Consider the following 12,525-nt stretch of genomic DNA (forward strand, 5'->3'; position numbering starts at 1 on the left):
CCCCTGCACCACAAAGCCAGCTATTGGGTAGCTTCCTGTTTAACTAATTGGGTAACTCCACATTTAACTAAATAACTTTGCAATTTACAAAGAATCATTACAACAAATTTTTGAGGTAGTTTGTGAAATAATTTAAATCCCCATTTTGCAGATGAGAATGTTGAGGCTGAGAGCTTTCATATGACTTGTCCAAAGTCAGAGAGCTAGTAAACAAAGGGTAGAGGTATGATTCAAACAGATCTTTTGATTACAAATACACTGCACTCTGGCCCCAGGGTTAAGCCCATTTCCCATTGAGAGCAGCCACTGTGCCCTTCCTCTCACAGGAACCCAATATGCATACCCCCTCTTGCACCATCAAACTATGTTCTCCAATTCTTCATTTATGCTAAAAAAAAAAATACAAACAGCAGGCAAGCCACAGGGGGGTGATTTACGTACCTGGAGTGCTTGAACAGAAAATTAACAAATGAGTCCAAATGTCCAATTCATTAAACCAAATCCAAATGAGTCCATACTCATCCAACCAAAAACAGACCACTTATTCCTCCCCCCTCCCATTGTTCCTATTCAGCTACTCCCTCCACCTAGATGAGGAATTGCTGCTGCTGTACCTCCTGTTTTCTCTTGACTCTTCCTCTCTCTCTTCCTTCCATCTCTTATCATGAGGCCATGTCCAGTCACCCTGATCTATATCTTGCTATTGGACTCAGGTGGCTCTGGAGGAGAAAGTGAGGCTGGTGACTTTGTATAGCCCTCTCTCACTTAAATTCAATTCATTTGCAAATCATGGCAGCACCTTCTTGACATCCTACTCCTCTTAGAAAATGAAGGACAAAAAAACAACCTTCCATCCCCTACCATCTCTCCTCAGGCTTAGGCTTTCTCTTACCATATTCAGAGCTAACAATTAGTTGATCTGATAAACCCATTATACTAATGCCCCATGCCCCACCTACATCCAGCAGACCAAATGCAACCTACTTGACCCCAGGGTCCCTCAGCCTGAGATTCTCAGCAAAGAGAAGAAATTAGTTCCCTAATTAGCTATCTCATTTGGAAACCAATAAAACCTAGCAGCCTGTTGCTATATAACTATGGCCAGGTGTCAGGCTAGCGGACTGGATCAATTAGCGTAGTAATATTAAAAAAAGAAATCATGCAGCCCTGCACATATAAGGATTGCATTTGAGACCCATTGCTAAAAAAAAATGGACACTCTTCTACTGATGTGCTAAGAAGCTCCACAGGGCTCTCCTCCAGCTCCTGGGCCAAACACATATGAATTGTAGCAATGACCTGATTTTCTTTCTTCCTTGAGACACTGGATCTCCTTTTCTAATTGGTTGACTTTCTTTTCATAATCTCCTTGTTTTTCTTGGATTGTTCTTTTTTTTTTTTTCATTTTTCCTAAATCTCTCTCATTTGATTTTTAAAGTCTTTTTTTAAGTTCTTCTATGAATTCTTTTTGAGTAGGTAACCATTTTATGTTAGCATTGGCCTTCTTAAGAAAACAAACCATTTTTATTTGTCTTTTATTGTATTGTATTGGTTTGCATTATTCATTACTTCAATTTTTCACTAAATCCACAATATTCTTCATGTAGATCTATCTTCCCTGATACAGATTGCACACCACCCCCCGCCCCAGCCTTCTCATTCTTGTGCATTTCCTTCCATATATCCTCCATAAAAGATCTACCAACACATGTTAGAATATTCAAGTTCATATAATTGGAATTCAGGGTACTGGGTAACTGGGCAGAAATGTATCAGGAACCCTATGTCTCCAAGTGACACATTTTGTCTAAAGATGTTGAATGTAAATCTGCATGGGTGTGTTTATAGCCAAGTGGCTATGGCTTAGCAAAGCTGAGGACCTTGTAATATTTTAAGCAAGATCTGAGCAAAATCTCCAAGGGCCAAAGTAGCATTTGGTTCTATTTTGGAGCAGGAATAGCCTCTTAGGATCTAATTTATTGTTGTAAGGGACCATCTAATCTAATCCCCTCATTTTACAGATGAGGCCCAACATGATGAAATGAGATAAGGAGGTAGGATAGGGGAAAGTAGGTGGCACAGCACATAGAATATTGGGCCTGGAGTTAGGAAGACTTCTCTTCCTGAGTTCAAATTTGACCTTGGACACTTACAAGCTGTGTGACCCTGAGCAGTCACTTAACCTTGTTTGCCTCAGTTTCCTCATCTGTAAAATGAGCTGGAGAAGAAAATGGCAAACCACTCCCATCTCCTTGCCTAGGCAACCCCAAATTTGATCACAAAGGGTGGGACCTGAGCGAAATGACTGAACAATAATAACAAAGGTTTCTTCCTTCCTCCCTCGTATAGGCCATGATTGAAGGAGCCCACAGGGCAATTCTGTACCACCACTACACTACTATCTTAACACTAATTTGCCAATGCATATAAAATTCTTCTAAATTTGAAGACTTTTGAGTCTTTAAGAAGCCCATGTTGAAAAGGTAGGAAACGATCCATGGAGAATCATCTCTTGGGGTAAGTGTTTGGGGAAGCAGAAAGTATAACAAAAACAAACCCAATATTACCCATGTTTGGTCCTCACCCCATTGTGAACTCCATTACCTGCTGGTCTATAGACATTAGAGACTTCACAATAATTAGGCTTTCCTGTACTTCCTTAACTAATGCCCAAGAAAAACAGTTTGCTAGTAAGAATGGACTTGTTTGTCTGTTCTGAAAGGGCGATGAAGAAGTTGACCTTTCCTGCTGCTTTTGAAGCCCAGACTAAATTGTCTATGAAGTCTATCTGCTCTCTTCCTGGGCCTCACTTATTCAGATCAGAGTCTGTGCTCCCCAAACTCTTTCAAAAACAAAAACAAAACAAATAAACCTGTGGAGAGATTTCCAATAATACATCCATATTTAAATTTCTTCAGCAAGACTCAAACCAGAGGGCAGCAGAGCAGATGGCAAAATAATAATAGCCAGCCTTTATATAGGACAGTAAGGCTTGCTAAACACTCTACACCTATTGTCCCATTTTTTTCCCTTACGATAACCCTGTGGAGGTAGATGCTATTTTAGGAATGCTAATTCCCATTCCACAAATGAGGAAACTGAGGACAGAAGTAAAGTGAATTGCCCAGGGTCACATAGCTAGTAAATGCCTCAGGCTGGATTTGAACTCAGATCTTCCTGACTATAGGTCCAGTGCAATAGTCAGTGCACCACTCAACTGTTTCTTAGTAGATGGCTACATGGGATGATGTCAAGCATGGTCTGGGGTCAACTAGCTGGAGCAAATCACTGTTATTATGATTATTACCCCAATTTATTTTACTTTTTGGTCACTGGTATCTGAATGGTTAAAAAATGTAAAATTTCAGCACAATGCCTCTGAACTATAGTAGACCCTAGGCAGACTTTAGAAGTTTTCCTTCAGGTGCAGCTCACTTTGTCTGAGCCTCAGATACATCCCACATGCCTCATGCCCTGCTCTCTCCTCTCTAAAGTGTGGTACAGTGAAATCATGCTAGATTTGGAGTCAGAGAGCTCTATCACGTAATAGCTGTGTGACCTTAGAGAAGTCACTTAACTTCCTAGACTTTAGTTTTCTCATTTATAAAATAAAAGGGTTAAATTAGATGACTTCAATGGTGTCTTCCATTTCTCAATCTACGATCCCTATCTCTCAGAACTTATATTCTTACTAAGGTGCAAGTGATTGATAACAGTTTAAGAGTTATAGCCTTTCTAGAGATATTTAAATAGTTAAGGGGTGAAGATGTGGGGGTGAAATTTCAAGCATGGGTCAGACAGTGGAGGAAATATATTTGGTGACATAAAGCATGCCCCATGTCTTAAAATCTCATCCCCTTGGGAGGCAACTTTAGCTGAACTTCAGTCCAACTATTAAATGGGGGGATGGTGCTAAGAAATCATCCTAGTTAGTTATGGTGACCAGTACAATCCCTCTCTCCATGGATTCCCAAGACCATGAACTCAACCTCAAATACATAATGTACCAATAAACCATAGATGCTAGCAATCTCTATTTGCCTATGTCATTTCCTAAAGGAGCTCTGCAAGGGGAGTTTGTACTATTTTTTCAAAATCAGAAAGTAACTTTATAAGACAAGTAGTCGAGCCTTGGTATAAAAGATAATGATGTCTTAAAATACTGCAATAAAAAGTGCAAGTGATGCTGTTCATTTTCAGCCTAAATCTCCCATCTGCACAGAATTTCATTTCAAGACATATAAGAAACAGACCTTAAAACTCCCAATGCACTGAAAGGATAGGTTACTTCATTTCAGAAACCTAGCTGGAATTCATAAATTTTACCAACAAAAGTAGAAGCCCTGCCCAAAGCAATTCTTTCTGGCAGTGAGTAGGACTTTTATTTAATATTTATTAAGGGTATAGTATGCTCCTAGTGCTGGAGAGAGGATGCTGTCCTAATGTCAAGTGGTAAACATACTGGGGAAATCAGATAGGCACAAACTTTGGAAAACTTTCAGTCTATGAGCATGAACCCACAAGGACATCTCTCTTCCAAGTAGATTAAAGTATATTTATGAAAAAAAGTACAGTGTTTACATCTGACATGGCTGGAGTAAGTCAAAGCTGCTTTAATTAGAGTCTGAGTATTCCAACTCTTCCTACTCAATCATCTGTGCCTGGTTTCCCACAAGTGCACCCAGTGCACCCCCCTATCAAAGTCAAAGTGGAAGGAATATCCGCCTACCTGACCACCATCAAGGACAGGAAGGTCACATGGGTAATAAATTGAAAGTAAGTAGGAGAAATGGAATTCAGTCCTCTGATCCTGGGTTAAGAATCAACTCCTCAGATTTGTGCTTCAAACTCTACAACTATGGCCTTGGAGAAATCATTTTCCCTCTATAAATTTCAGTTTCATCATCTGTAAGAGAGTGTAGTCCCCACTCTCTGGTTGCTCTTTCTAGAGCTCCTGTTGTGTGTGGTTTGTCTTTTGTTCTAGAAGAAGACCATGACATCAGGAAGATGATGACATGACTTGTAATTGAATTGGATTTGGGTGAAGGAGGGCTGTGCAAAGTCACTAGCCTCATTTTCTCCTTCAGAGCCATCTGGGTCTAGTTGCCAGATATAGATCAGGATGACTGGAGATGGCCCACAATGCAATGGGGAACTTTGGCCTTTTTAAGCTAAGGTCTTTCTGATTTCTCAAGTAAGACTAGGTCCCTACAATGATACTGCCTGTTAAATCAAACCTGTTGGGGAAGACCCTCAAGGCTTCTGGGTGAAAGAGAAACAATAACTATTTATATTCACTCTGGTCCTTGAGGGTCCAAAAGATAACCATTAAGTTTTCTCTCCTCACTTCTCCTCTCCTCTCCCCTTCTCTCCCCATATGGGGCATCATGCTCTTACCTGAGGGTGTTCTGCCCAAAGGAAGCTAAATTTTGATGGCTGAAACACGCATAGTTTGGGTTTACTGGCTAGATTTCTTTCTTAAGGACCATGCCTTAAACCCTATTCACTCTGGCCCTCCAACAATGGGTCCCTGCCCAAGTACCACTTAGTGGCTATTTTTGAGAGCTCCTAGCTACTTACTAAGTGAGGGTAGAGCTAGATGCCCACGTGGTTGCTCAGCATCTTTCTAAGCTTTCTTCTCCCCGAGTAACTACTGGTGTCCCAGAGAGGAGGGATCCTGAGAGAGGAAGAAATGGAGAGAGGGACCATTCAGCCAGTGTATGTCGTCAGCTTAAAGCCTGGAAGCTCCAGAACAAGAAAGAGATGCCAAGTGTAGTCTCTCCCTTTATAAAACTCCTGCCTTGAGTTCATGATCTCTCATGACCTGCCTCCGCTTTGGTCACCTAGGTAGTGGAGTGAATAGAGAGCTAGACCTGGAGTTAGGGACACCAGAGTTCAAACCGTTCCTCAGACACTTACTAGCTGTGTGACCCTGGGCAAATTACTTAGCCTCTGTTTGCCTCAGGTTCCCCAACTGAAAAATCAGGATAATAATAGCACTGACCTCTCAAGGTTGTTGTGGTGATAAAATGAGATAATATGGGTAAAGTATCTTGCACATAGTAGGTGCTAAACACATGCTTGATTCTTTCCTTTATACTAGCCAAGCCTTTTGACACTCCCTCAACTCACTCTCACACAGACTGACAAACACAGAAACATTTCCACGTCTTTGGCATCTAAGAATGTAGGAAAAATACAACGGGTACCTATAGCTCGAGAAAAGCTACTGCAGCAGGTGCTACAGATAGCTTTTACTTTTTATGCTACATTTTTCCCCAATATATTCACTCAGATACTGAACCCTCTCATAACAAACAAAAATAGCTAAGCAAAACTGCAGCATATACAACATTCCATACTCATAGCCCCCCACTTCTCCACCAAGAGGTGGGAAGCCGGTTTCATCATCTGGTTTCCCAGACCAAGATTACTCATGGAAATAATGTTTTCATTTCTATGGTTATAATTGTGTGCATTAGTCTACCAGTTTGGCTTGTTTTGCTCATTATCAGTTCATACAATTCTTCCCATGTTTCTCTGAACTCTTCACATTTGTTTGTCCCCTTATGCTACGTTAGAATTTCATTACATTTATATACCACAGCTTATCCTCCTGTTTTCCAGTTGATTGGCAAACATTTTATTTCTAGTTGTGTTTTTAATACTACAAAAATTAATATTTTGATATATATGGAGCCTTTTTTCCCGTCATTGACCTCCATTGGGCTGTGATCAGTAGTGGGATTACTGGATCTGGGGATAAGAATCATTTAGTGACTTTTTCACATAATTACAAATTATTTTTCAAATCAGCTAGAGAGCTGCAAGGTCTATCTACATATATTGGAGAACCTATCTTCCCATAGCCCCTCCAATGGTTCCATTTTTATAATCTTTGCCAGTTCTACACTCTAATTACCCAAATGTTCCACATCATGCCTCTTGACTATGCTTCCTGGATTTCATACGAGTATACTTCTTAATATACAATACTTCCCCGTTCTCAAATTTTATATATTGCATTCCTTTTGAATATGGCATATCCTCATATAATCATACTTCGAGTATGACTCCTACCCCTCTAAGTTTCTGTTATACCTATGAGATCTAATTTACCTCCTTTCATTAGGATTTTTGTTTCACCTTATTTATTACCCATATTAAACATTTTTGCAATATGGGTAATTGAGACCATGGATTTCCTGTTGGCTCCCTCCTTAGATACCGGTTCCTATGAATTTCTGGGCTTTTCCACTGCTATTCTTCACACTATGTTTTAGCTTGGCAGATTTATGTAGAGCAGTTTTCTCTCTCCACCTCCATTTTCAGTTAATATATTCTTCTGATTCCTAACACTTCAGGTACATGTATTTTTACCAGCCCTAGTTAGTTACACTCTATCCCTATCCCATTATTCTGATATATTTTAAGCCATGGTCCAAAAATAAAAATCTTATTCCCAAAACTATTTTCTTTAATAGTTATCCCCTTCTCAAATCTGCCTTTTTTCAGGATCCCTTAACTTAATACAAAATGATGAGAAAAATACACCATCTGTGTCGTGAAGGTATTTATTTCTCAAGCAGAATGTCATAACCCATAACAATGCATTCTAGATTCCTTCTGGCACTGGTGCAGGATCATAGATTTAGAGCTAGATCCCTCAAAGGAATCTCAAGAGACGGAAAAATGGAGACTCAGAGACCTTAAATGACTTGACTCTTTTCACGCAGTCAATAAGTAGCAGGCTTAGGATTCTACCCCAGGCGCTTTGACTCCAAATCGAGAGTCTTCTCTGCTTAGATCAGTCTGTGGTCATCATGTTTGGATAGCCTCTCCATCACATTCCAGACATATGCCCTTGAATGTCAGCAGACTTCTCTGGTGTTAATTTTATTGTAAGTCAGTTCATTGACAAACATTTATTTAATACTTACTATGTGCCAAGCTCTATCCTAGGTGCTGGAAATACAAAGAGAGGCACTTTTAAGTGGAAAAATGCCTTTCCCTCCTCTGGGAAGCTGGTCATTTCTTTTGACTTGATGACTTCTTCCTTGATCCCCCTAGAGAAGCCAACATTATCATTCTTTGGATGCAAGAAGCTTTTTCCTCTTCTATGGGGGTACCTTCATACCTATTATTAAGTACCCAATATTCAGTTGTCCTTCCCTTTCCCATAGCTCCATGCCACGTTTTTTATCCTCCAACCTCCCAACACAGGATAAGGTTCCCCTCTACCTGTTCCTTATCTTCTTTATTTTTACCATAATATACTTCTTACATTGGAGTGGGCAGCTAAGTGGCACAGCAGATTAAGATCTGACTTGGAGTTAGGAAAACATGACTACTGGCTGTGTGACCCTGAACGAGTCCCTTAACCTCTCAGCCTCTGTTTCCTCATCTGTAAAACGGGAGAAACAATTGTACCCATCTTTAAGAGTTGTTGTTAAGCTCAAATGAGATGTTTTATAAAGCACTTTGAAAACCATAACGTGCTACATAAATGCTAGCCATGGTGATGATGGTAATGAAGTAAATTCTTTGAGGGCAGAGATTATTTCTGTTTTTCTTTGTATCCCCCTATATTCAATACAATGACTAGTACACAACACATAGTAAGAACATTATAAATGTCGGTTGACTGATTAATTAATTTATTTCATTCTTTAAAGGAGAATTTTATTTTTTTTCTCATAAAATGTAGATTGAAGATAATTCTTTAAGAGCTGTTGGCTACTCCAGGGATTTTAGCTTCTTCTCTTGGGTGGGGAGAGGGTCAACCTGCAATTCACACAAACCTCATAGGTACTTGGCACTAGCAAAAATACAGAGAGAACTGAAGTTCTTTCCAGTTATACTTCCTTGGAGACCCTCAGTCCTCTGTAGTTTTTGTTGCTGGCTCTCATGGTTAATTCATGTAATTAAGAGTTGAGCCAATGCAGCGTGATGACGGGCAGAGGCAGTGACCTTCGTGCCAGTGATGTGGAGGAAGACCCTTGCAGCTCATCTTCCCCAAAGAGTTTGAAACAGCAGAAACTCTTCTAAATTCTGAGGTCCACACGCTTCTAGAGCATCTAAAGCAACAGAATGAAAGTGCTGAGGATGAACAAGAACTTCCAGAGGTTTTCATGAAAATTTTAAATTACACTGACTGTTTTAGTCATTTTAAAAACAGGGAAACCATTGCTAGTGTTTGGAGTTTGTTACTCCAGAAAAAAGCTCCATTAGGTTGAGTTGGCTTGTTTAGCAAACCTTTGTCCTGAGACAGCAGAAGAGGCTAAGGCTCTGATTCCAAGCCTGGAGGGTTGATTTGAAGATGAGAAATTGCAACAGATTCTCGATGATATCCAGACCAAGAGGAGCTTCCAGTATTAGTACTAGGAATCTGGCCCTTCAGTGAAGACAGAAGAAGAAATTTCCCAAAATTCCTCTGCAGCTGAAAAGAGCTCAGATTTCCTCCAGAAATCGTACAAAAACTTAGTTACAAAAATTGGTCAAGCTTCCTGTGGACAAGGCAATGCAAAGTCTTGCATCAAGTAACTCAAACTTGTGAACAGCTGTGATTCTGATTGACTCTTCGAATATTCGAGATGTGGCTAAGGCCAGGAATGCCATTGACTCTTAAAGGGGCTTTGGGATGATTTCCTTTATCGAGGCATTTTCAAATGACGTAGTGGATCAGTACCTAGATGCTTGCATCATCCTCTCCATCCCTTCTCTTAACGGGAAACGTTTAAGGGGAAGGAATGAGGTGAGAGAATTAATTTAGCCAGTAAGTACATATGGCATGTTATTGACTACCTCATATCACTGAATTTGGCACTTCATTTATATTCACATTTCTGGTTTGAATTTTAAACTATTGTGAAATATTGTTGACCCAGATTAGAATAGGTAAAAATAGCTGGAGTAAAAAAAAAGTCATGTCTCATATAAATGATGGAAAGAAAAATCAAAGTGAACCTATATCTAGATATTTGAAATTTTTAAAAAACAGAAAAACTGAACACCTCACAAACTCGAAATGCCATGAAGTCAATTTGGCCAAAACTCAGAGGGAAAAAAGACAAACTGGTGGCAGTCTTAAGGCATCACTGTATATAAGTCCAAAAGAGCCTTGATTTAGGAGGCTCAGTCTGGCCTCTCACACATCCTCAAGGCTTCGAGGCTTTAGAGCAGGAGGCAATGTGTGGGATTTACTCTTATCTGACAGTTACTCTGGGAAAGGGTCCTTTCGGAGTTTAAGCTAGTCCTTGATCCTGATTTTTAATGCCATTCAATTCAATATCGGTTTGGTGTATCATAGGCCGCTGTTGGGGAGGGCCAGAGAGGAGGGGATTTGGTTCTGGTTGGGTCATCACAATGAACTAAATTTGGGACGGTTTTATTTTCTAGTTCTAAATTTCAGCATTGATTTCTGAAAGGTCATGCAAACATTTGGTTTTTTTGCAATTGCTTCTCCGCCACCCTAAAATCTGTTACTACAATCTTATCTAATAATAGAAAGGGGAATGGGTAGATTCTGTATTGGATATCCAGTTAATCAGGCAATTCCTAAGAAGTAAACTTATTCTAGGAAATAAAAATTGTTTTTAAAAAAGAGCATCCTTCAGGGGCTATAGATTCCTCACTGAGACTTTACTTACCAGCCTCCCGCCTTTTCCACTGAGATCATACTATCTTGCTAAACTATCTTTGTTTGGCAATTAGTAACCTCTTCTCAGGCAGCTAGGTGCAGTTGATAGAGTGCTGGGCATGATGTCAGGCAGACTCATCTTCCTGAGTTCAAATACAGCTTCAGACACTTACTAGTCATATGGCCCTGACCAAGTCACTTAATCTCTGTCTACCTCCGTTTCCTTAGCTGTAAAATGGGGATAAATAACAGTACCTACATCCCAGGGCTGTTGTGTGGATCAAATTATATAGTATTTGCAAAGCACTTAGCACAGTGCTTGGCACATAGTCAGTGATTAATAACTGCATGTAAATACTGAAGTTTCAAAGAAAGGTAAAAGACAGCCCCTGCCCTCAGGGAGCTCATACATATTCTTGGGGGGGGGTTTGGCAGGGCAATTGGGGTTAAGTGACTTACCCAAGGTCACACAGCTAGTACATGTGTCAAATGTCTGAGGCCGGATTTGAACTCAGGTCCTCCTGACTCCAGGCCCAGTGCTCTACTCACTGTGCCACCTAGCTGCCCCCATACATATTCTTATGGGGGAGACACCAGGCAAAAAAAAATACACATGCAAGATATACACAATGTAAGTGCATGGGAAAGTACTGGCAATTAAGATTGCAAGCCAGGAAAAGCCTCTGGCAGAAGGCTGAGCCAGTCAGAGGAACCAAAAGAGCAAAGAGGCCAGTGTAGTTCTTCAACAATCCTTCCATTTAACTTTTGTCAACTCTCAATCTCATTCGCCATAATGCCTTTTACAAGATTTCTGTTCTCTCCCATCCTCTCCCTATCCCCTTACATCTTCACCTATGCCAGGAAATGACCTAGCATCCTACTTCACTAAGAATGCTAGAACTGTCCAGTATGAACTCTCTAAGTCCCATTCTTTAAAACTTAGCAGCATCACTGCTTCCTTTATTCAGGTCACAGAAGAAAAGGCATCTCTACTCCTCACTAAGGTTGACTTTACCCTTGGTCCTTCTTCCTCCTGCTTCTTCTAGATCTTTGTTCCAGAGGTCATCTACTTTCCCTCATGCAACTTCCACCCCTCTCTCTCTACTGGCTCTCTCTTATTTATCTTCAAAAATATTCCCTAATCCTTTTGCTTGTATAATTTCTTTCCCAAAGCCCATTGGCTGACCTGCATGAGAGGCAGGGTAGATTTGGTAAGAGCAAATAAGCTTGAGTTTTCTTCAAACCTTCTTTAAACTTTGAGTTGCTTTTGGGGCTTCTTGCTTCCAGCTTCGAGAGGAAAGACAGAAGAGGCCAACTCTACTTCAGGTTGCCAAAGAAAAGACTCTGGGAAAGTGGGAGAGGAGTTGCATTCTCCGTCTTATTGTCTTCTTCCCAGAGGCTTTTTCTTCAGCAACCTGAAGTGAGGTTGCCCTCTTCCATCTTCTCTCTCAAAACTGGAAGCCAGAAACACCCAAAACAACTCAAAGCTTGAAGAAGGTTTGAAGAAAACTCAGGCTGTCTGGCTCTCACCAACTCCCACTACTCACAAAGGGAAAGCCATTCAGCTCCATAAACACAGAGATAATCCTTTTTAAAGACCTTTTAAAATATAAGACTTTTAAAAATATAAAGTCTTTGACTGCTTCATGGCTTCCAGTAATTATCCCTTCTCTCTCCTCCCTTTCTTTGATAAACTTTTATGTTTTCTATAGTTGATTTTTCCATGTCTTCACCACTTTTTCTCAGCTTCTTGTTATTTGGCTTACGCTCCCACTGATGAGTTGAAATTATATTCTCTGTCTGTCTGTCTCTCTGTGTCTGTATCTCTCTCATCATTTCTTTCTGTCTGCCTGTCTCTTCTTCTCTCTCCACTTTTTTTCTTCCCT

At 40.3% G+C, this 12,525-nt stretch overlaps 1 pseudogene; it reads left to right on the forward strand.

Annotated features, from left to right (window-relative positions):
* Positions 1-8,949: 8,949 nt before the first annotated feature.
* Positions 8,950-9,378, forward strand: LOC118835523 (annotated as a pseudogene).
* Positions 9,379-12,525: the final 3,147 nt, after the last annotated feature.

This window comes from Trichosurus vulpecula, chromosome 2 (genome assembly GCF_011100635.1).
Source record: "Trichosurus vulpecula isolate mTriVul1 chromosome 2, mTriVul1.pri, whole genome shotgun sequence".
Lineage (NCBI taxonomy): Eukaryota > Metazoa > Chordata > Mammalia > Diprotodontia > Phalangeridae > Trichosurus > Trichosurus vulpecula.